Consider the following 25,975-nt stretch of genomic DNA (forward strand, 5'->3'; position numbering starts at 1 on the left):
ATCCTACTACTCATTTTGCGTTGGTCTGGGTTGAGGAGTCTTCTTTCACCGCTGCTGGAAAGGTGAGGTGAGGAATGCATTGAAATATTGCCTGAAAATACCTACATTATAGAATCAAACCCCTACTTCCCTTTCCTACTTCTAACAATGTTCACAGAAATGGCTGCTCGGTAGGAATCGCTCAAAACAGTATATGGTGTTGCTGCCACGAACTCTGACCTCAATCCGAGGGTGGTCTCATCTCCTTATGGACCCCCTAGAACGGGATGCTCCAAATTAGACTTATTGGCTAGAGAAGTGACAGAGACTTTTAGATAAAGGGATATCCCTCCGTGTTTCGGATATTGCTCTGTAAATTTTTGGGTGAAAACGGCATATTTATTCTGCTTGCTGGTGTTGTTTACGCTTGTCATATTCTCATTCTCCTCGCTCCGGGACCTGTTAACTTATACGGCTCATAGGAAGTAAGAGACCGGATATTGCGTGGCGGAACACCAGAATAACGCTACAAAATCCCCTCTCAGCCTACACAGTCTGTTCCTTGCGGTAGCTGAACTGTTCCTACTGTCCTCGTGGCAAAAAAACGCTGTAGACGTTGCTACATTCAATTTCCTTACTGAGTCAAATGACTCAATGTTATTCAATGACTTTGTATCACGGCAGATCTCAAACAACAGTCAATTCCTCGTACCGTTTGAAAATAGTACAGTGGAAATACATGAATAATAAAGAAGGGGGGGATAAAAATATGACAGTGGTAGTGGGATCTAACTGGTTTTCCTTGCACGTTCTGTATCCAAAAACAACAACAACACAAACACGGCAGCATTTGAGAAACGATATCACTCATAATCACATGAAAAATAAGGGTGGTTTATCTCAAGCAGTCGACCAACACTGCACAAAAAAGAACAACAGACAACACATTTCCTCACGTTTCCAGTGTGTGTACGTCGAGGGGCATGCGTGCTGCGATGGAGAGGAAAGACTACAAAACACATGCATTATTGATGGGACGTTTGCACAGCGCGTGACATCGCTAGGTATCCAACGTTACCTCGCTGGTGGTTGTCCTGGGGGTCGGGAGAAGGTACTAAAATAAGACCGATCGGGGGAAAGGGCGAGCCAGAGGAAAACAGGCCACGCTTTCCCATCCCGTCATATTTCCCATTGAGGCGATCAGGACACATTAAAATAGGTGTGATTCACGGGGTTACAAGACGTGAGCTGAATATCATTTAAAGCGTCATCCGATGCTTATTCTGATTCATGGTTTTGTCCTCATCGGGGCCTCAAGAATCTATATATAATCTTAAACATGAACCAGTCATGCTGAATTGCAGCATCTCTTTCTATTACTGTGTACATGCCAGGTTTTGCTGAGGGCTGCCAAGCTGTGTAACGACAGACGTCATATGGGAGTACGCTTGGATATTTGTCATTGTTATGAGGGACGCAGCAGGGACTCGAATGCCTGGATGTTGCCGGGTAATAGTATTGTATTATTTTCATTGAAACGGTAAAACCCAGCAACAGAGGGATTAGTGGTCGGTGCCAGTGACGGTGAGGAGGTGCTGTGTCTGAGGTGAGTAGCAGTGTCTCCTCTGTACGCACACACATAGGGGGAGTGGGGGTGTGGGGGGGGGGGGGGGGTTTGTGGCCATGCGTGAACAGATGCCCATGATGACTTTCGCATGTAGCTGGGATGGTTGAGTGGCTTCGGCTCCACCAAGGGCCCACATGGCTTGGCTTAATTCAGCATGCATGACGCGCATGAGACACGCTTTGACCTCGACTAGACGAAGACATGGGTGAAGCGCTCTCGCGTGTGTGTGTGTGGGTGTGTGTGGTTGGGTTTATGTTAGGGGGGGGGGGGGGGGTGGTTGGTTGCGTAGGCTAATATTGCGTGAAACAGACTTTCTGTTGGAATATCTCAAGTGTGGGACGTCATTGCGGCTAGGGATTTAGCGATGCCCCATACTGTAAACACTGTAGCTGTCATAACGCCAGAGCTACTAAAAATACTTTATTTTGCTCATATTATTCTGCGGGAGAGATAAATGTAGTCAAACCTCTCATTGACTTGTGGATTGCGCTACAATGCTTCGCAGGGGGAGGACTAAATCCAGCGTCCTTTCGAGAGATCTGAAGCATCAAAGGTTTTCTTGACGACGACAACGGCCTCGTGTGGAAATGCGCTAATGACTGCATAATGACATAAAGCGCGGCTTTTGACATGATGTGAGTTCTCCTCGTATGAAATATGCATTCCACTCGTGCAGTGCCCCACGAACTCGGATTACAAAACCACAAACAAATGTTTAGCCCCCTCATCCATAAAGCATCCCACTTTCATGCATTGCGAAAAAAATATCGATCAACACAAAGTGGCCAGTGGCTTTCAGTGGAGGGCAATGGTTAAAAGTAAAAAGTAGAGGGAAGAGAAGCAGAAACGCGAGTCCACTCAGCAGGGGTATTGACGAGGGACTATAGTAAACTTGTACAATCGAGTTGTGGCTTGTACTTGGATGGGAAACGGTCAGTAAAGGGGGGGATCCAGCACACAATGGAACCAGCCAATCCCGCTGTGTTCCCAGTCAGTGTTGTCCCAAACTGAGCCGGAATCCTCCATCTGCGCTGCCGTCGCCAAAGACCGGAACCCTAAAAGAACCCTCTGCCCGAGATGAAGTACATAAACACACACCTGCCCCTGGTAGATATAAAGTCACGGTATGTAATACAGCTTGCACTAAGTTTGTCTCTCAAAGCGGCCGTTAACAATGACCATAATGGGAGAGGAGGAGGGAAGAGGAGATACATTTTGGGTCGTCACCCAGCAAGACTCCAGACAGCAGAGAAAACGTCCTTCCTGCATACCACATGCTACCGCAGACACACAGCACATGCTCGGGGGACTATTCAGTCTCTCATTCTGGTCGGAGGCAATGGCATGGCCTGCTTGGTGTGGCCCATCATCTCGTATCAATGCAGCTTGTGTGATGGCTAGAATGACAACACAGCCGATCGGTGATCCTGGCAGAGCCCTTTGCTTTTGTCTTGGTATGAGAGGGACTGCCTTCCCTCCACCCCTTACGTGTTCCCAGGAGAGCTCAGAGCAGCCCTGGTGGTGGAGATACCGTCAGACAGGACAAGAGCGGGGGGAGGGAGGGAGAAAGGTTGGGGATGGCTGAATTCAAATGTACAGGGCCAGGGTATTTCAGGAAGGGAGGGGAGGAACAACCTTGTGTATGTTTTTCCTCGTCTTTGTATTTGGAATTTGATTAAATCTATGAATACTGGCTGTCGGAAGGACGATTTCCTCAGCGCACCAAACACACGGCTACAACTGGAAATTTCCACAGCGTAACTTTACAATCAGAGCAGGGCGTCGGTACCGTTTCTCCTTCAAGGCTGCACGTCGCTAACGACCAAATCCCCGGAAAGAGACGGATCGTGCTTCCAGCACTGTCCTCCCACAAACTCATCCAATCAATGAACTCCAGTGATTACCCGTGAGCGATACCGCAACGCTACCTGGAAGCGCTCGGGTTCATTTTCTCCGGGAGTTTGTCCAAGATCACAGAGAGACTCATCCGCTACGGTGAAGCTGGCCTTCATTATCAGGAATGTTTATTTATGTAACATTATAGATTCATGATCTAGACATGTTCCATTAGGCATGGCTGGAACAGTACCACGGTCACCATTAAGTCATTTGGCTGATTTAGGTTGCATTCATTATTTATTTATTTATTTATATATAATTAATTATACTTTTATTATCATTATATATAATTAAGTAGCAGGTAGGGGTTAGCAGGTAGAGTTCTTTATGTAAGGGATAATGTATAGAACGCCGGTCATTATCGGGGAAATAAGCCCCAACAGGGCGAACCAGCCTACTTCGCTGTCTTGCCTCGCCTTGAATTTTCGATAATGACCAGCGACACTATCCCGCTTATTACACGGCTACTTGCCAAAACGAAAAAATAACTTCACACGGTGTGTCTCTTTACAATTTATTTGTTAGCAGCATTTGCAGTGTTGATCAGCAGAGGAATAGTCCGCCAACGACGTCGCTTAGCAACCGAGTACGCTGGGGTTGATAAGTTACCGGACTACTTGCGAAGTGATACGACAGACGGCAAAAAAATCCACTTTCCTTGACAGCGGTCAATTATACTTGACCGCAACGGTGAATTATCAAATATAATTCACTGCCGGAAGTTGTGAAGGGCCCATGCAAGTGAACGGAGCGTTCCATGGCATTGAAAAGAACCCTGTAATAAGTGGTACATCCTTTTATCTTTCCTTTTTGGACTACTGGAATTCTGTGGGTTGATGTTATACATCGTGCGGCGGCGGCAAGCGGCGGTCAATGTTGAAATCCCCGGTGACGGCAACCACGTTGCAAGGTCAGGTTTCCCCCCTGCCCCAGTAATTGCATTGACACTTTCCCCGTAGGAAAACAATGGAGTTGGTAGCGTTCAAGGTGTTCAAAGCACCTCATGTGATCATACCTTTACCTCAAGACGACGGATCTACTTTAATAGAGGCATCGTCTTAGGTTAAACACAGTTGTCCCCTCATAAAACCAATCAATGGTCTGCTCTTTAGAACAGGCCACGGGTAGTAGACTAGTGAAGATAAGTCCAATAACCTCCAATAAACATTCCCTGGTACATACAAGTAGAGGAGCCGTTATCATTATGACGGCTGACAACTGTGTGGGTCTTATGATGACACCTCTGTGAAAAGGGCCTATTCTATGTTTGACATGCAAGGAATCGAAATTGGTAAGCAATTAGTAGGGCCCCTGCCATTTCTGGCAGACAATCGACAATTGATGACTCCTCTTTTAAAGGGTTTTCTACACAAAAATGGTGTGTGTGTGTGTGTGCCTGTTTGTGCCTGTGTGCGAGAGTTTTGTTGTATTTGTCTGTATGGTGGCATGTGTGTAAGTGTAAGAGTTGGTTAGGTTGTGTGTGTGTGTGTGTGTGTGTGTGTGTGTGTGTGTGTGTGTGTGTGTGTGTGTGTGTGTGTGTGTGTGTGTGTGTGTGTGTGTGTGTGTGTGTGTGTGTGTGTGTGTGTGTGTGTGTGTGTGTTTGTTTGAGAACGTGTGTGTTTGGTGACGTGTGTGTGGTATTTGAGGCCTACAGTGCCACCAGGCCCTCATAAGAGGAATTGCTTCTTTCTGATCTGAATCTTCCCACACTCTTGGCTGTTCCAGACTCTCTAACATAAGCACATGTGAACATATATGAAGCCGCACAAACGGCAATTAACAACATTTATATGGTTGCGTTAATATTTTACTGACCTAATTAATTGTAGTGATTTATAAATCGCAGATCATTAGCTTTTTGCTGCTCTTCAAATCGATACTTTGATCTGCCATGTCTTGCTCTGTGTTAATGGTGTGTGTGTGTGTGTGTGTGTGTGTGTGTGTGTGTGTGTGTGTGTGTGTGTGTGTGTGTGTGTGTGTGTGTGTGTGTGTGTGTGTGTGTGTGTGTGTGTGCATACATAATGATCGTGATTAGAGCACGAAAAGGTGTGATGCCATACGTGAGGAGTTATGAATATGAATCTCGTCTTCGAAGGATGCGCCCCCCCCCCCCCCCCCCCCCCACACACACACACACACATATACGCGCGCCATACGATTCTCCTGCAACGACAGCTGCGAGAGTACTACATTCCGCTGAGTGTAGGCTACTACAATCGTCCCTATCCCTCCAGCAAGAGGTGCGTCTCTCCACCATTCCCTACAGGAGCAAGTCCACATCAAACGCACGCGCATACACACACACACACACACACACACACACACACACACACACACACACACACACACACACACACACACACACACACACACACAAATGCGAACACAACTGTCTCTCTCGCGCGCACGGTCCCAGCTTTGTCGGCCGTGGGCTGCAGCAGTAGAGGCTGCGCCGTGGACGAGGAACGCTCGCTGCTGCACTTGGAGACGAGCGCGTGGGAGTTGTTCTCTCTCTCTCTCTCTCTCTCTCTCTCTCTCTCTCTCTCTCTCTCTCTCTCTCTCTCTCTCTCTCTCTCTCTCTCTCTCTCCTCTCTCTCTCTCTCTCTCTCTCTCTCTCTCTCTCTCTCTCTCTCTCTCTCTCTCTCTCTCTCTCTCTACCTGCACTTCGCTTTCCCGCTCATCTGATTCCGCGGACGAGTTCACGAGGAGCACGAGCGGCGCGTCGGTCCATTTTCTGGAGGAGCGATCGGCACGCCTTGTAGCACGTAGTGCGGTCTACGACTGGGCTCGGTGCTGTTCTAGCGGGCGGACTGTTCCCATTCAAGAATCGAGTTGGACCGTCTGGGAGGATCGGAGGGGCTCTCGTTCTTTCTTCCTTTCCCCTCCCCAAACGGGCATGGACTCGAGACCCGCCGCGTGTGTGTTTGAGTGTCGATGGCTGGGGAGTTGCCGTTGGGGAGTTAACGCGTGAGGATGCTCGGGAACAGTGAGGACTACAGCAGGTGAGTCTCCAGACGACTTCTGAGTCTGATTATATGAAAGAGGAGACGGATTGATCGATTGACACGAGAGAAAAAAGTAGAGGCAAAATGACACATTTTAGGGAAGCTGGATCTGGGTTGATTCTCCGAGGGGACGTTTTATTTATCGGAAGTCTTGTGTTAATAGATGGCGAGATGTGTAATATGTCAGACAACTTTGTGTCGTCGATGTAAGACGGAATGTGGATGGTTTTCTCCGTCGGCATGAACATTCATACCGTCTTTTCCCCCACGCCAGGAGGGGTATTTTTAGATTGCGACCCGCCTAAAAGCGCGGAGTTGGGCGGCGGGGAGTGTATAGGTAGACAGAAACGCCAGGGAGGACGTTAGTGCACTAAAGCGGCTCAGGCGACTCTGCAGGTAAAACACGTCTCCATGCAATGGGTTCACGCGTTAATTCCTTTGAAATACGTGTCATTGGTTGAATCGGCTTTTTTTTTGTTGATAGTGCAAAAAAAATGCAGATCCCAGAAAAAAAAATGCATTGAGCCCAGAAAATATGATAACATGATCAATATTCATCTAGACATTCTATTGGTTCATGTGTGTCATAGGCTATTCCCACGGGTCCCTTCATGTGTCACAAGTCGTTTTTATTAGACGGCGAATCTCTCCTTGAAACCGTGCACATGTCTCTATCAAGCGCTCGGGCGTCTGCAGCCCTCTCCTTAATCGCATCGATCCGGACCATTCAAATCGCTGTCTTTTTTAACCGAGTCGCTTAGAAAACACATGCGCAGCCCCCCTTCTGGAAACATGTCCTAGACCCACTCAGCCCCCTCGCTTCACAACTTTGGGATGAAGGTGGGGGGGACGGGGGACGGCCCAGGTTAATATAGATCGGCTGCAGCACATCAGCGATTTGCTATTCCAAACAGCGTTTGGGGAACGAACGCCTTGCTTACAAGACGATGGCGGATGAACGTCGCCTCGTCGTCTCCTCAGAATGCACCGTGCCACAACAAATGCTGCTATCAGAAGACTGTTTGATGCTGCGCCTGCGGACATTCATAAGCGCTGTAGCTCGCTGCTGGTTAAAAATAGCCGGAGGGAACGGGGAGACAGAATAGGAGCAGACTGCTGTAGGGCTCTGGCAGCAGCACCGCCTCATTATTTATCTCAGCACACAATCCCGGGTAGATGTGGGTGAGAGATATCGCAGTGTACACGGGCGAGGGTGCGGTGTAGCCGTGTGTGCGGTGTGCGTTACCTAAACAGCCCCTTCCCCCACCTCCGTTAAAAGAAAGAGACTTCACTTAAACTTCAGCCAGTTTGGTTTGATATACGATCATTATTTTTTTTATTTTTTTTGGGCCTATAGGCCTACCTTAATCGATGAACGGCTGCCTGCAACAGCCCAGTGGCTCGACATTACAGTCGGCGAGCCGCTCTGCACGAACGCCCGTCGGTCATTAACTAAACGCAGGACCACTGACCTTGGTGTTGTGCGAGCTGCAATATGATTCACCCTGGTGCTCCGCCGAGGGACTCTGGGGCCAACACAGGTTCGAGGGAGGGTCTCGCACAGGGGCAGGCGCACACACCACTCCGACCCCCAACCGCCCGATGCTTTTGACATTCTCTATCGAATTACTGCGCATTGATCAAGATGCAAGCAATAAACCCCCATCCCCTCCAACCTGCTCATAGCTGACCACATGACGCACTATCCCATGTCACAGAAATAGTATGTGCTTAATAACGGCATTGTGTTTCAGTTGAGTGTGTTTTTCATGTCCTGCTTGTAACTCGATCACATGGAGATTGGAGATAACCCAGAATAACTAGGGGGGGGGGGGGGGGGGGGGGGGGAGTCATTTTCTAATACAATGACTTTGAGACTGGTGATCCAAGCATGATCCACGACCACGAGCCCGACCTGTACCCTGCTGCACTAGTGTGTGTGTGTGTGTGTGTGTGTGTGTGTGTGTGTGTGTGTGTGTGTGTGTGTGTGTGTGTGTGTGTGTGTGTGTGTGTGTGTGTGTGTGTGTGTGGAGCGGGCCCCGCTTAAGTGCTTACGACAGAGATTTTTTAGAGCAAGACAAACAGCACAGCAGTATCGCTAAGTGGTTATTCTCCGCACACATGACAGTGGTGGTTTTGATTGCTTTTGCTTCTCTTCTCATTAGCGTGAAACAACATGTCAAATCTGAAATGACGACATTTGTTTTGCGACACCTTTCGGGTCGTCTCCTGGTTACACAGGGTCCCAGTGTGCGAGACCACACCTGCCGAGTGGACAAGGTGTTTATTGGGTCCCGGTGGTGTGACCATGATGCTGCTGCTGCTGTGCTCCTCAACACACTGGAGTTTTTTGTCGCATCACGAGGAAGACCAATTAGGAATGAGAATCTTGTTTTTATTTCCGTATGGGACGCTTTTACCTGTTCTACCTCTGCTTAGAGAGAGAGAGAGAGAGAGAGAGAGAGAGAGAGAGAGAGAGAGAGAGAGAGAGAGAGAGAGAGAGAGAGAGAGAGAGAGAGAGAGAGAGAGAGAGAGAGAGAGAGAGAGAGAGAGAGAGAGAGAGAGAGGCCTGAGGCAGATTGTTGGTTGTTGTTGTTGTTGTTGTGACTTTGAAGAAGTCGTTTTTAAGTATATCTCCTCTTGAGTAAACTCTGAGCGTTGGAATTTTCAACCAATTGAATCCAAAGACTGATATGGGTTTACGTCTAACTGGTCATTGTACAAAACGTAGATCTTTGTACTCAACGTAATGAGCCCTTTTCGCCTCACAGGAATCCCACTTTAACATGGATGGGTCCTCCCCCTGCCTGAGTTTGTACATTATTACGGATTAATGCACCTTCTATACACATTTTCCAGCCCCGAAATTGGCTGATTGCTGTGTCCAATTGCAGTTTCTTGGACCAAATCAAGCCATTGTCTCTTTCAATTTGTGAAAGCCAGAACAATGCTTCCATTTGGAAACCCATAAATACGATGGAAAAACATGTCATTCAAAATAAAGCACGCACACAATCACACTCGAATCAACTAATATGCAGCGATGAAGCAAAGTGGATTTCCATCACTTCTTCTCAAGGAGAAAGGAAGTTCCTCCATTATCATGCAAGGATAATATCGTCATATTGATGTGTCCACAGAGCTTGTCAACAAATCAATCAAATAATTTCCTTCATGTCATAATAGTATCGGTGAGGATGTGATTGGTTGTTTGCGGCCCATAGCTCTTGTGTGTCTTTATTATATTCACTATTTAGTCGTTGGGCAGATGATGTTATCCAAAGCCCCTCAAAGTGAATTAGGATGTCATGACCAAGTACGAAGGGAGTTGTGGGCATCTTGGATGACTACACAGGTGGACTACAGTCATGGGTTATTGATCCTGGTCACTTTCTTCTGGGACCCAACATCCAATATCCTGCCCCTGTAGGCTTATAGTTTTAGTTTTATTTGAACGAGATAACCGTTCTGAGAAAAAAGCAGGCATCTATTCACTTTTCTGCATTGATTGTCATATCTTCATTAGAAAACGGATCTAATATGATAATTTCTTGCACATTTTTCTACTGCTGCCTCATTCCTATAATAGTCCCTATGAACATGAATTATATAATATGTCCATGCCAATTAAACTCACCAAGCAGAGTGTAATGACATAAGAAACACATATTTAGTGGCTTACTTTATAACAGAGCAGTTTGGTTGATATATCTTTCCTTCAAGGTGTTTTTATTAAACATCATTGAGGAGAAAGCAGCAATAGAAATTCAGTATGAAGTGGATGTTTCCGATTAGATGACAAAGTATCGTTGGCGTGTTTCAGTCATTAGGAGTACAATCATAGACTCATGTTGTATCCAATCTGCTAATTGTTCACTATTTTCATTAGTCAAGCTTTGGAGCAAAGTGTTTCAAGCATGGCTTGCTTCCTAGTCTGTAGTGTAATGGACTGGATTTCCACATTTGTGTCATATTAGGGTAAACACAGCTGTAGCTGTATTGATGTTGGGGTTTCATTTAAGCATGCCAGGGCACCAGCATAAACATTATTTGTTAACATTGCTAGTTTTGTGCAATGAACTGACATTAATACATTCAACGCAACCATGATTACGTTAATGTTATTATGAGCCAACACCACTTTTGTTTCAAACCTTGAGCCTTGGTTAGAGGGGTCCAATCACCAGATATTTTCAAATTTTTTTGAGCTTGATGTTGTAAAGAGGAGATAACATACTACCTTGTTAAAGCCAGTGGTAGGCAACCTATTTCAGAACCATTTTCTGTTTGATTTGATGAATTTCTCTTTTCATTCCGACAGCAATTGATAAATCAAGTGCTCTGAGAAAAAAGTAGATGTACTTTTTCTGTTGTCGCAGGCTCGTCCAATCACTTAATTGTGCCCGAAAGGAACAATTGAATGGCCTACCAGGCTGTCTGCCTACCTAACTTGTTACATGTGGGCATGTTGCCAGTGCACTCATGGCACATGACTTGGGTCTTCCACAAGGCTAGCCAGACCTATTTCTAAAGCTAGCGAGCTACCCACAGATTTTGGGGGTGTGGCTTTGGATAGAGGCCTGAAGGGAAGGTTTGGATTTTCTCTGTTGGATACTTTCAGAATCTAGCTTACTCTAGCAATCCCCCAAATTGCATACCCTAGCTTTAATACTGGGAGAGAAATGTAGGTGTTACAGCAGTAAAACAACATTGGACAAGAAGATATAATAATAATGCTCTGTAATCATAATAATAACGCAAGCAAAAAATATTGACGATGCTATCATAACTACTATACATTTTTTGATGTGTCTAAATAAAAAGAAACATGAAATCCGGACTATCAGGTACGGCCAGATGCCAGAACCAGGCCAGGGGTAGCAGATTAGCCTTTACATCAACTAATGAAAATGAGGAGGATGTACCCACGGCCCGTTCTACCGTGAACAGCCTTTTTGTCTAACATGGCGGGAGTCCTTCCAATCACTAGAGTACCCGTGAAGTGGAGGAGAAAAAACCCAAAAGAAAAAGCGTGATCCTCAAACATCACGCGGGAGCGGATGGCGGTGTTGCGGCATCCCATCCTTCCTCATGGTGTGGTCTTTACACAGTAGCCCGTAGGTTAGCCTTCACCTTTCTACGAGGAGGGGAAGCCTTGGACAGGCTGCTTGCAGCAGTTCAGTTAATTAATGCGTCCCCCTCACACGTCCTGGGGCCCGACGTGCCTTGGGCGCCGCGGGGCCGCACAATACGAGCCACGAGAGAGTGATGATGGCCCTTACTGCAGTGCACACATGCAAAACCCCACGGTATCCTCAAGAAAGGGCTCCATCGCCGCGCCGCACAGCAGCCCTGTGATGGCAGTAGCCGGCAGAAAGGGATGCCACTGTAGTCTGTGTGTGTGTGTGTGTGTGGATGTTTAATGTGAACTATCCTACGGCTTCACCCTCTTGTTCATCTCGACATTTAGTTTGTAGGACTGGCGGGGGGGGGGGGAAACTGTTCTTCGCCCCCCATTCCTCTTCTCACATCAATGTATTGTGGTAATTATGCTTCCGAAAGAGTTGTGGGTAATGGTTATAACTAGTTTGACAAAGGGTTCGCGTTTCGAGTTATCCCAGGATTTCAAATTCCACCGTCATTTATTGCAGGATAGCACTAAGAAGTCTTGATTTATAACGATATTACCTGAACTTTTTATTGACGTTATATTTATTATCAGTATTACTACAGTACATTTTTTTATAGAAGCAGTGGTATGATTTTAAATATTTATATCAGTGTGTATGGCTGTGTGTGTATGTGTGTGCATCTCCGTCTATATGTTTATACATTTTAAACACCAGACCACACGCGTTTGCCCTCTTCGATGACATTGGAGCATTTACCATGAAGGTAAAATATATGGTGCAACGGGGTGAGGGGTCAGAGTTCAGGAAGGGGGTGTGATTGTGCCTACTAAGGCTCAATTGAGCGGCGCTCGCGGCAGCTGGAAATCTGTATTCACAAAAGCAGCCAATCAATGGCTCCGCTGATGCAGTGTGTTGCCAGGTGAATCTAAACGTCGACACCCATCATTTGGATGATGGTGTGGCTGACATGAGTGTCAACGACTGGGGCTGTAAATTGGATTGAGGGTGAGGTGTTAAGTGGCCCGGACTGGTGCCTCGGTGGGGAAGACGCTAGCAAAGAGAACTGACAGGGAGGGGGTTAATAAAGCTGGGATCGGCAAAATCAGCGGGAATGAGAATCTGCCAAACGAGTCGCGTCGCCACAGGCAGCGTCTGTGCGTGGTGGTGCGACGCACGACACGATCCTTCGATTTGGGCCGAGGTAGGGATACTGGGATGTCCCTACCTCGACTGCCCAAACGGGAGGTAGAACGGCAATGCACGGGTCTTCCCCTGCCGCAGTGTGTTCCTGTCATCTCCAGCTCTAGTTTTCATGTTGTTCCGTTCATTTTTTCTGAGCTTCGGTCCTTTTCAATTAGCTCCGCGTCGGCGTTTGGAGTGCCGTCGTGTCGCGCAAACTCCAACCCCTCGCGTTCTGAAATCTGTTCATCCGGGGGCCGACGTGCAGCCAGGCCAGCCCGGGGAGCACAAACAATGGGAGGCAAAATATCAGGTCCACTTCTGCCCGCCCGCACTTGAGCGGAGCACACTCCTCTTTGAAAACGTGGGTTGCATTTTTTGACCCAACTCGCAAAACTCAACGATCATTGAAGGACCCAGACGAGCTCCCGGGGTCCGCGGCGAGCCCTCCACGTGGATATTCATCCGGCTCTACAAAAATACGTCTCTTTCTTCTTTTTTTCCCTGAACCGAATGGCACCGTACGGGAGAAGGACTGCATCTGCTCAGGCCCTTTTGACAAGCCCGAACGCCGCCGGGCATTATGTTGTAATGCTAATGCGTTTTCAGTAGGACGTAACTAGCACATCGCCTGTTATCTCCCGCTCACAACATGCTCGGTTAATGGCTCCTAATCCCATTAGATTTCAATAGAGACGTGTGGATTCTTGTTCAAACACTGCCCAAAGTACGGAAAAACAGAAAGACCCACCTCCCCCTGTTGATAAGATTACAGTGTTCGCTAATTATTCTGATATTTGAATATTATCCCAGCTTTAAATAACTTCCCTTTTGGATGATCATTTTCGTACAGCTTTTTTATTCATAGACAGTCTCATAGTCTTCATTCCTTGTATGGCTGACGGGTCTGAATTGCTGCAATACTTGAACTGCTTTCTCTCTCTCTCTCTCTCTCTCTCTCTCTCTCTCTCTCTCTCTCTCTCTCTCTCTCTCTCTCTCTCTCTCTCATTCTCTCTCTCTCTCTCTCTCTCTCTCTCTCTCTCTCTCTCTCTCTCTCTCTCTCTCTCTCTATCTTTGTCTCCCTCTCTTATTACTTCCTCTCTTCACCCACTCTTCTTGTTTACTAGCCTTTCACTCCTACTTCTATTTTGTATCTGTATTGTCATCCTGCCTTCCTCCCATTGGAAAACCAGACACAGAGAGAGAAAGAGAGAGAGGAAGGGACAGAGACTAAGGAAGAGAGAGAGGGAGAGGGAAAAACATGGAGAGACTGGGACAGAGAGAGAGCGAGAGAGATGGAAAGAGAGAGAAGCACAGGGAGGCAGACACAAGGAGAGAGATTGGGAGAGAGACAGTGCAGTAGAAAAAAGGAAGAGCGCGATGGAGAAACAGACACAAGAAGAGAGGGGGAGAGAGAATGAAATAATAAAGAGAGAGAGAGGCAATGATGGACAGGGAGAGACTGACACAATAAGAGAGAGGCGGAGAGACCGACATAAATGTAAAGAGAGTGAGAGGCGAGGATAGACAGGGAGAGACTGACACAAGGAGAGAGAGTGGGCGGAAGAGACAGAGAGAGGGAGAGGGAGGGAGAAGAGGAGCGAGCAAGAGAGAGTGAGAGAGCAAAGGATAGCGTGCTGCAAAAAGAGCGGTAATATTATGGATGGAGGGCCAGAGTGCAGGGTGGAAACAAGAGCTTGGGTTTCAGATTATTGACGAGACAGAGAAGGCATAAGGAGATGTTTGTTTGCTAGATATCAGGAGGAAGGAATACTCACTGAGCTTAAAGAAGCCTGTATGTGTGCGTGTGTGTCTTTGTGTGCAGTGTGTCAGTCCGACTGTGCGTGTGTGTGCATATGTGTAAGTATGCCGGCAATGGACGATGCGCATTTGTATTCCGTCCGAAAGCCCCATCCGACTTAAATCTCAGAACACTAATGGGTTTTTCTCCCGATATTTTTCTACATCTGGAGAATCAGGGCGGATTTATGACTGATGCAACCTGTCCATCAGAGCCGTGGTATCCATGGGGATATGTGCTTTCAATGACACGCAGACGCAGCGGGGGCTAGGGCCGTAGGCGGAGGTGTCCGTCGGCGGGAATTGATGAAAAGATCCCCGGGATCAGAGGCGAGACAAAATGAAATGGCGCTTGACCTTGTCACGCGCGGTTGACGAGTGACGTGACGTGCCGTGGATGTGCTGTCACTGGATCAGGATGTTGGGGAAAGTTGGCAAAAAAACGGGTCCTGGGTACCAATGAAACCAGTGCCTAGGAAGAGGGCCTATTTCTGGGGCATGACTCATCTGCTCAGTGCTCACCCCCCCCCCCCCCCCCCCCCCCCTCCGCCCTTCCCTTCCTGCCCTCCCTTCACCAACCGGGGTATAATTAGTTATTTTGCAGGTGGCCCTGTGCACAGGTAAAACAATACGAAGTAGGAAACTGGGGATGAGATGGAGGCGCTGCGATGACTTTGTAAGTAACGAATGTGTCTCTGCTCCGGGTGTGTGCTCTCTGTATTATTCATGTGATGTAACTCGGCGTCTGTCAACAGCTCTTTCTGTGCATTAGCGTCCTGATGCTTTAAGATGACACGTAATAGGCTTTGGGAAATGTCGAAGCTGGTTTTATACCTTTTAAAAAAATAAATAAAGGGAAGCCTGAGAATTAATCTCTCCTAATAATACAATCCCGCTCCCTCCCCCCCAACCCCCACCCTGGCCGTAACCTGGGCTGGATGTTTGAATGTCAAATTTATAATTTGCTTGGATCCTTTTGGGGCTTTTCTCATTGCTGTTCGCATTCCTTGTCGGTAATGAGCCGTAGGAGTGGAACTCGGAGAAAAAAATGAGGTAATTCCCTTCAACTCTCAGCCTCGGTTTTTTCACACAATTTGGCATATTTAGAGCCACTTTGTGGATCGACCCCAGCAGATCCCCTTTCACTCTTCTTTCTGCCTTCATTCTTTGGGCGCTACAGATCAGCCCCCGCAGAGACGCTCACAAGAACGATATATATATAGAAACGTAGCTGTGACATTCGTCCTTGTGTTTCATCATTTACCGGACATTTCATGTTCTGCTTTTCATCTTTAGGGGCCTCGCAGGCACGCGCGTACACGGCACGGATTTGCAGTGTCAACGATAGTGCCATCTGTTATTGCCCCTACAGGGGTCACCTTGCCATTGATCCACGACTAGTATGTGCAATGCGTAGATTGTCTTACTGAAAACAAGATTGCGCGGGAGCCCTTAGGATTAGCGGAACAGATGCAATTTCTCCTCGTGCTATCTTTATGACCCGCTCCCGCACAAGAGCGCAGCCGAGATTGGGTAAAGGCACAGTGCAAGGACAGCTTAGTCAAGTAATTTTGCCTTTAATTGCTGAAGGATTCCCCGGAGTGCCATTTCTTAAGCAATCCAAAACTGTTTGTTGTTTTCCCGCTCATAATCTTTAATTATATGAAGGTCAGCACTTCCCTCTAAGCTTCTTACCAGAGCCTTTGGATGAGGTGAGGGGCTTGGAAGACAATACACCAATCCGGCTGTTAAGAGTGAGAGCGACCGGCTCCCCTCCTCACTGTGCCGGGACTGACTGCTGGCCTAGCAGTATCGTAGCCTTGCAATTTAGCCCTCTGCATTGTTCTACCCTCCGCTCCACTTACAAGGATGTAGCCATCCCGTCGTTATGAGAGGGTTTTATCGGGCTAATTAAGGCTTCATCTTTTTCATCGATCTCTCTGAGGACATGGGATTAAAAAACCCTCGCCGGTATCTCCGTAGTGGAGCCACGGTGAGTTCACACCAGCACACTGTTCACTGGTACGCAGGATGCTGTGGTAATGGGGGTGGTGGTTAAGATGAATAATTCATGTTGGGGAATTTTTCATTAGAAAGTTAGAGGTGGCGTGTGGTTAAGAATGTCGAAGGGGGGGGGGGGGGGCAAGGGGGATATTTGAAGCACGACGAAGGAGTGCTAGGTTTGATCCACGATGTACCCTTGAGCAAGACGCCCATAACCCTTACATGCTGCTAGATGATATGTATCTGCATTCACACTGTATCTTTGCAAAGTGATTAAATCGTAAGTTAGGAACAGAAATAAACAAGTTCGGATCAGACTTAAAGTGGCCAGTCGGGCACTCGTTATCGTCAAACTCACCAAGGGCTGAGGAACACGCCAGTGCTTCTGTGATGGAGTGCATGCTAATGGTGATGGAACATGTTCAAGCAGGTAGTATCAGCTCTCTGAATTCCAACCGTTGTGAGTAATCATACAGCATGCTCCTGTATTATGTCGTTTGTAATTCATGACCGGCCACGGTTTGTCCATGGTCTGTCTGCTCCAGGCTCGCAGAGGAGCTCTGGAATCGATAACCTCATGGAACTTCACCTTAAGATGATTTAATTCACCACGGTGTGGGGAATACCACTGACTGGGTGCTGTGTTTGGCGCTCTGTTCGCTGTTATTGTACTACAATGTTGAAAATACAGCCGATAAAAGTCAAGATAGAGGTCAACATTTAATAAAAACAGGCCGCAAGGGCACTTTAAAGATATTTAGAAAAGCGAAAGAATATGGTACAAAAATGGCCACCGTAGTTTCATATTCCTAACTCATGACTGATTGTGTGGGAGGCTCCGGCAGCCATTTTGACAGACATTAGGGGAGAAAAACAAAGCTCACCTTGATTTGTGGGGAGGCAGCTTCAGTGCCTGTCTCCTTGCTTGTGGTCCATCCAAATCTCATAATGCATCCCTTTTTTCGATAAAGCAATTGTTTTGTCGATGTATTTTCCCTGAACACCCCAAATTGCAGATAAACCGAACACATTTGGAACAGATTTGGCTGTGTTAGGACAGTTTTATATATTCTTGAAGAACAATTTGCTTTAAAGTCCTATTGCTAAAGAACTTTTCAGGGTGAAGCTTATATGTTCGTCTTTATTTCTGGATTTTTTTGAATCCAGGGATCGTTTTAGATCAAAATATGTTTTGAATCTCGTAGTTTGTCACCTTGAAGAAAGTAAGGTTAAACCAGCCCCTGTTTAAAACTCATGAATAACAATCATCTATCTGAGAACTCGGATCACCTTCACAGAGGATGTGTTTTTCAGGGCAGGAAAGAATAGCATTAAGAAAATAGCCTTCCAATTGTAAGAAAAATGAAATGAGGCTTAGGCCAGGCAGGATGTTATTTTTTTATTTCTTTCACCTCTGATTCATGGTGAAGGACTTTCTGCCGACAGGGAAAGGAGGAGACAGAGTGGAGGGGTGTAGGTGGGAGGCCTTCGGAGGAAGGAGACGTGCCTGTTCATAATACTGCTGTTTCTTCTGGACGTTCTGAGCGCAGGAATAAGCAGAGAGCAGAGAGTAGTTCAGCCATTTTATAATTTAATCCCCTGCTCTTTTTGCGGACAGAGTGTGATGTTTTTGTAATCATATATTTATTAATGTGATGATTATTTTTAGATGAATTAATTCATTTTTCCCTTTCCAGAAATAATTGCATAGTGCTAAAAAGCTAAAAAAGCATCTGCAAGATTATTAGGGATGAAGGAAATATAAAAAAATGGTATTGTATAGACGGTCTAAATTTGTGTAAACGTTTTTTGTTGTTGATAGTTTCTAGTCATTTATCCATATGGAATGTCAGTTAGAATCTTTATTTACACAGAACATGGGCTTGACAACCTGAAGTTCTGGTGTTTGTCATGCATTTACCTACTTTAAACGTTTTTTTTTTCTTTTACCATACTTTTGAATAACCGTCCATCACATTTTGAAACGTTAATGGATTTGGAAAATCATGTATCAAGTCAAATTTTGTTTTAGTTAATCTTTTGTTGAGGGCAGTGCAGGATACTTTGTAATGTGCAGATTGTGAAAAATATATTTGGTGCAAAATGCTGCAATCGTTTATGATCTACTGGACAAGTAATTATTTACTCAATCAAGATACCTAGGCATAAAGGATAAATGTACCTTAAAAACTTTTTTGCACTAACGCTGACAAAGAGGCAAAACACACAGATTTAGAAAACTTCTTCAGCTATTTGACTTCAACAAACTGCAACTTAAGGAAACGTATGCATTTATGTAGACAAAACAACAGAAAATTAAGGAAACATCTCACAATACATGCTCAGCATTTACAATATGCGCTACACATTCACACAACAAAATACAGACACATCACATTACAGAAAAGCTCTGCAATTTCACCAAAGAAAAAAACTGACGATTTTCCAGAGAACACTTACGATTAAGTGATAAACAGGGATTTGCTTGTCGTTGCCACAGTCTTTGACTCATTTTGTTACATCTGTGTTATGAGTCAATATCTGATTCATGCAATAACAATTTTAAGAAAAAATCAAAAAACACACATTTAAGATAATTGTCAACATCACTTACGAATAGCTGGCTTCAATAATGAGCCAGGAGTCAAAAAAACGTGGCGAAAACAACGATGTCCAGATGTGTTCATCCCTTTAAGTGTCGAACCCTTCCGTTATCGTTGTGTGTAATTGCAGCGTGTTTCTGTAATGCGTTGTGTTTGAATTATGTTATGCTGTCTGAATTTGCATTGTGTTTTGTAAATGCTGTGGATGTACTGTGAACGATTTTTACCAGAGGAATCTAAATGACAGAAATCAGTTCATTACTACACTAAAGATTGTTAGCGCAACACAGAAGCGAAACTGTGTTTATTAACTCCTTATGTACCGATCACCATGGATTGATACATAAAGTATGAGGTTAAATATGAAATGACACATTTTGCATTCAGATTATCACACAAAGTAGCTTACTCCCCATCCCAATATTAGCCGTTATCCGACCACGAGACCTGTCCGTCCCAGGCCCGAGGTCTTGAGGGGTAATTCAAACCTCTGGTGTAGTGGGAGCCTTCCACTAGGCATACACAGGAACAGAACACGAAGAGATCTAATGGGATTTCAAGATGTCATCATGGCTCCTTTATCACCGAGAGTAACTATGTAGTATGAGCAATATGATGTGTGTGGTATTTCCCAGTGCCTTGAAACACCCTTGTGTTTGTGTGGCATTTCGTGTGCAAGGGTCACATTTCCATCAACTAATTACAGCTCATTTCCCATTTCCTCTCTTTAAATCTCTCTCTCTCTCTCTCTCTCTCTCTCTCTCTCTCTCTCTCTCTCTCTCTCTTCCCCCGCCCCCTCCCGGGGCACCAGGGCCCCAGCTATGCAGAGGGGACATTTTTCTTCTGCCCCACTGGAAGTAAAGATCCTTTAAATGCCAGTCAGTATTAGAGTCACTACGGCCCCCTGCCACCCCCCGCTGTGGCCACGTCAAGACCAATGAAAACGATAAGCTGCAGCCTTAATTATTCTGGCTGAGATGAAGGCAGTGTTTTCATGTTGACTCTACCTATTCCCCGCGACCGACGGGGACTCTGCTGTAATGTGATTGGCTGCGTTCAAAGCGGTGGGAAAGATGTGAAGGCTTTGATAAGTCTGCGCTATCGAGGCCCGAGCCCCCTCCCGCACCGACCCCCCCGCCAGACACCATGAGCAATCAATGCACTCAATGCAAAAGTAGATATTTATCTCTGCTCCAACAGAGTGTAAAAAGCAATTAGCTTCCCATGCCGCTCACAAGAAGCGAATGCATTTCTCCAAACCTGATTCAAACCCTCTCTCCCATATGTTTGCACCAACCTCAATTTTTCCCCAAAACCTATCTGCCAGTTCATATGCCACTTTAAAAGAGGTCCACTTTAATGCTACCTTACTCCAAATCCTATGCAGTAAATCTGACACTCATGTTCCAATGTTAGAGTGTGTTTCTGCTGTGGAAGGGGTAGAGGCCTGATTCTGCCGCATAATAATAATAGCTTAACACTCATGAATAATTAATTTGCGACAAAATGTGGATTATTCAAATGAGTTTGGATGTGCCAGTGGAAAGGGTGGCGTAGAGAAGTTGTTTATTTGTTTTTGTACTTTAGTGATGCCGTTCATTTGGGTTAAGACCTTATTCCATATTACTTCTCGCATTTCCCGGGGAAGAGATGTATATTAGGGTCACACAGGGTCAAGAGTGTAAAGCCATTTATTCCAAAGAAAGCACTAACCTTGCATATTGTTGTATCACATGCATATCTCAGCGCACTGACTGCAAGACGGTGTGACAGTGTGAGTATGAGAGAGAGAGAGAGAGAGAGAGAGAGAGAGAGAGAGAGAGAGAGAGAGAGAGAGAGAGAGAGAGAGAGAGAGAGAGAGAGAGAGAGAGAGAGAGAGAGAGAGAGAGAGAGAGAGAGAGAGAGAGAGAGAGAGAGAGAGAGATCACAGAAAAGGAAGAGGAATGAAGTTCTCTGTGGACGAGAAGGAGCACAGCTCTCTGGTCACGCAGGTGCTCATTTTGGTGCCGGCTCTGTCAAGGCAGCCATTGTTGAGCCTATTTATTTGCCCGGGCTCCTTCTGCCCTCCGTTCAACAGTCTGTGAATTCATTACACTCGTAACGTTGTGTTTCGGCTCATTCTGAAGTGAGTGGGAACATTACGCCAGGAGGCGATGAGGACATTCTGTCTTCTTGGATTGAACAAAAAAAATAGAAAAAACTGAGCCTAACACCTTTTTTGTTTTCAGGAGACAGATCTAAGTGTCGTGTTTGACATCTGTCTGTCGGTTCCTATGTCTGTCTATCTATCTCTTTATCTGTGTGTGTCTGTGTGTTGGTGTGTCTTTCTGTGTCTGCCTATCGATTAAGTCTCTATCTCTACCAGTATTTTATGTCTGTCTGTCTGTCAGTATGTGTATCTATCAATCTAGTGACTGTTCGTCCGTCTAAAGCTGTCTGTCTGTCTGTCTGTCTGTCTGTCTGTCTATGTATCTAGCTATCTACCCATCGATAACTCTATCTCTGTCTCTCTAAAGCGTCTTTCTGAAGCTATCCATCTGTCTTTTCTGTCAGTCCCTCTGTCTTTCTATTCACTTATAATTGAGAACTTGTAGACTAGAGGTAATTATGGAATGCTTAATCACACATGCATTAATCCTGTGTGGAGTTTAATTAAGTGGTTCCGTTATTGCACATATTTCAGCATGATGACATCTGGCTCAGTATTTTTTAATAAAGACTTGCATCAAGCGTTTTGTGGGGTGACATGTTGTTTGTTGTAAGAGCTTGTAAGGAACATGTATGTTGGGTAAATCTACGGCTTCACACAAGTCAACCAAGGAGGGAATGCAAGGGGAGTAGGCCGATGACTGTGTCTTGAAAATGTATGCAGGTCACAAAGTGTTTATGAAGGTAATGCCAGACATCAGCGTTCATGTTGTGGAGCGTCCATTATCCCACATTGGTCATCAAATCGGTCCTGACCCTAAGTAGACAAACAGTTATGCAGGCAAAATGAAAATATTTGAAGGCTTCACATTTAGTGTGCCTCTTTTCAGCATAGTGAATATCAAGAGTTTTTTCTTTCAGCCCTTCACAAATGATGTTCTTGGAACATATTCAGGAGCTTCCTCAGAGCTTATCGCAATCTTCAACACACAAGTCACACAGGATGTAAACAAGGCCTTGTGTACCCCGGACAAAGACATCGGTGATCCATCAGCCATCCATTCTTTAACCAGGGCAGGAGATCAAGCATTACAAAAAGAATGCACACCTCATAGATTATAGATAAATGTTTATGTCCATTGAGTATGTAGCGTGGCCTGATGTGTGTGTGGGCGGGGGGGGGGGGGGGGGGGGTTGGCATGGGTGTGAACGGGCCCTTCTACGACCACGCTGGCGTAGTTCCTGAACTACGCCGTGTCTTCCATGTCCAGTGGCACACCTTTGAGACCGTCGGGGGTAAGGTTGGTGGTGGCTGGCGTGGCGCCGTTAGGGGACGGGTGGGTCCCGGGACAAACAGCTGGCCACCGTCGGCATCCTCCACCTTGTAGCAGCGCCGACCATCTTCTTCGCCCCCACCGCCCAAACAGCCCCCCCACCCCTCCCACCCCCCCCCAACCCGGATCATCAGAGCTCATCCGCCCATCTGGCTGGTGTCGGATTACATTTAAGCCATGCCATTTCACAGGCCGGGCCCCCGACGAGGTCCTCCTAGCAGGGGGGCTTAGTATCGCGATGACACCGGGGGGGGGGGGGGGGGGGGGGGTAACCTTTCCCCAGCGCGTCCCAGCCACGCGGCACTATGGCGAGTGGAGTAATTTGAGCCGCGGCGCTGTCCCTGTTTTTCATAGCGTTTCATGCCCCGGGCGATATGGATTTGCCTCCCGCGCTTCATCTATGCTTCCGATTCACCGGCCCGGGGTTCTTTATGACCCTCTCGCTCCCGCCGCCTGCTCCTTGAGTCACGGCGGAAGGGAATGCTCGCAGACCAGTCTATCTGCGGGGGCTGGAAAAATAAGGTATTGAGTTTTTAAAAGAAGCGGGAGGGTGTTAGTTGATGCTTTTATCGCGCAGTGAGGAAGAGCGAGTGGATGTGTGAGCGCGGTGCATCCAAGACGAGGGATTGATTTGCGGTGAATGAAGTAGGAGTAAAAGAGAGGGGGCGGGGGGGGGGGAGCATCTTTTTATTTTATATAAAGAAAGTAACGATCAACGACGATAACATTTAGTTGTTCACGATTTGTCATCGTTCAGAGACCCGGGGGAGGGGGGTTGTGGGCGGACACAGACACGACTTCTCCAGAACAAACGATCAGATTCATGCAAATAAATGGCAAAACAACATACAGCAGGGATGGAGAGAGAGTGTGTGTGTGTGTGTGTGTGTGTGTGTGTGTGTGTGTGTGTGTGTGTGTGTGTGTGTGTGTGTGTGTGTGTGTGTGTGTGTGTGTGTGTGTGTGTGTGGTGGTCAGGCATGAGTGTGTCTGTGGGGTGGTCACTTGTGTGTGTGGGGTGGTCATGTGTATGTGTGTGGGTGGGTGGGGTGGTCAGGTATGTGGGTCTATTTGTGTGTGTGTTGGGTGTTCAGGTATGTGCGTCTGTTTGTGTGTGTGTCGGGTGTTCAGGTATGTGCGTCTGTTTGTGTGTGTGTTGGGTGTTCAGGTATGTGCGTCTGTTTGTGTGTGTGTTGGGTGTTCAGGTATGTGTGTGTGTGTGTGTGCGTGTGTGGGGTGGTCGGGGTTTGTGGTGTGTGTCTGTGGGTGGGGTGGTCGTGGGGCTGTTTCTTGAGCAGGTGGGTGGGCAGCTACCGGGATTAGCCTGCTAGCTGACTAAGCAGTGAGGCCGCGGCGCTAGCTCTAAGTAGTGGAACACGCTGCGCTGCAGATAGCATCGGGGCGCTCCCCCTTTCTCCTTCGGCTTACAGGTCGTTAAGCAGAGAGTGCTCTAACGCGGCTCGCCACTCATCTCTTGTGACAGGTCAAATTAAGCCGGGGGGTGAATAAGGCGAATAAGTCCTCTTGGCCCCCCCGTGTGCTCTCCCTTACACCTGAACGTTCTCAGAACATGGATCATGCTGTAAGTACATCATTCTTCCCGGCGCGAGATAAATGTGTTGATGATGGTTTATTAAAGGATCCGCATTCTCCGAGCGATCGGCAGCTCGTCGTCCTGGGGTTTCACCTCTCACACGAAAGACGAAAAACAGCTTCACGCAACATTGGCCAACGCAAAACAGTGAAAGGGAAAGGGAGATCACAGCAAGCCAAAATTGTAATAAATAAATTATACAGATCAATAAAGGCGCACAGCTCCAATCAAACAAATACAATTGGCATAAAAGGCTACAAATCACACAACCTAACAGCACACGCTCAGACAACACGATATTCTAAGACAACTCGTGTTTGAGTACACTGAGCAGCGCCACTCTTAACACTGTACTGTATGTGTGCGTAAGTGTGTGCTTAAGTGTGTGTCCACTGTGTACGCATCACCACCTGGCCAGCCAGTCAGCTAATCAGCTACTGTTTGGGCTCCATTGGGTTCTAATTGAATGAGCAGCAGCGCTGCCTTGTTCCCGTTCAGCTGCGGAAGAAGCCGACCTGATCTTAATTTCGGCCCCGACGATTAACCATCTTCCGGCGGACGCTCCCCAGAGCCCTGATTGAGGAGAGGGATCACATTAAGCTCTGCGTGCCTGCGAGGGAACGATAACGGCACATCATTAAGAGAAGGGAGGGGGCGACCCTTAATGTTGAACCAAAGGATACCATTTTTCATGGTAATACCTTTCGTGGTATCTCCTCTCTTCTCCTGATTCTTCCCCCGGAACATTTAGGCGCTTGAGCCGAGTGTAATCCAGTTATTCACTCGGCGTTGTGTGAGGGCTTGGAGGGTACCAGGACTTCAGCCTCACCGTACCGGTGATTTTTAGGAGGATTCGGTTCAAAAAAAGAGATGAGTTAATGCGTACTGATGAAATGAAACCATTATCACAGAGTTATTACTTCATAGGCTCTTCTGACCCTTAATAAAAAGGGAAGTAAAAGGGTCTAAGGACTCTTTGTTACAGTTACAGACTGTGTGTGTGTGTGTGTGTGTGTGTGTGTGTGTGTGTGTGTGTGTGTGTGTGTGTGTGTGTGTGTGTGTGTGTGTGTGTGTGTGTGTGTGTGTGTGTGTGTGTGTTCGTGTGTGTGTGCGGGCGTGCATGATGTGTGAGTAGATTGGGCGAGGAGGGGTTTATAACTCGATCATTTCCTTGATTGGGTTTTCAGTGGTCAACGTAATGGAGTTGGACATAACGGCTTCATAGCAGGCGATAACCAATATGTCATAGCGCCACATACCAGAGGGCGAGAGATGAAAGGAGGCTGGTTGTAACCTCCCCCCCCCCCCCGGAAATCACCCCCTCCCTCCCCCTCCATTCATCCCGAGACATCTCAGACAGATAGAGAAATTGAGAAAGAGAATTAGAGAGTTAGATTAAGAGCGAAAGGGAGAAATGTTGAGTAAAAGAATTAGAGAGGACGATTGAGAGAGTGGGAGAGAGATTGAGAAAGATTAAGAGAGAGAGGGTGTTGGATGGAGAGAGAGGAGGATGAAAGAGAATTAGAGGGAGAGAGTTAGCTAGAGAGGGAGAGAGAGATTGAGAAAGATAATAAGAGGGAGGGAGACACTCTTAGGAAGACGACGAGTGAGATGAAAAAAGGGGAGAGACCTGGAGCTCAACCGTTCCATTTATCGCTAGGTATCTCAGAGAAC

The 25,975-nt window shown here is 46.6% G+C and overlaps 1 protein-coding gene across 2 annotated transcripts in view; it reads left to right on the top strand.

The window, feature by feature from the left end:
• The window catches only part of lingo1a (leucine rich repeat and Ig domain containing 1a), a 52,532-nt gene that overhangs the window by 21,331 nt on the left and 5,226 nt on the right, over positions 1-25,975 (top strand). The window contains exon 1 of one of the 2 annotated variants that reach the window (XM_056598362.1): positions 6,335-6,507. The exons of the other annotated variant lie outside the window; for it this stretch is intronic. The gene's annotated coding sequence lies outside the window, so the exon portion shown is untranslated. Of the gene's footprint in view, positions 1-6,334; positions 6,508-25,975 lie in introns of those variants that run through there. 2 annotated transcript variants of the gene reach the window in all.

Source organism: Gadus chalcogrammus, chromosome 9 (assembly GCF_026213295.1).
Source record: "Gadus chalcogrammus isolate NIFS_2021 chromosome 9, NIFS_Gcha_1.0, whole genome shotgun sequence".
Classification (NCBI taxonomy): Eukaryota; Metazoa; Chordata; class Actinopteri; order Gadiformes; family Gadidae; genus Gadus; species Gadus chalcogrammus.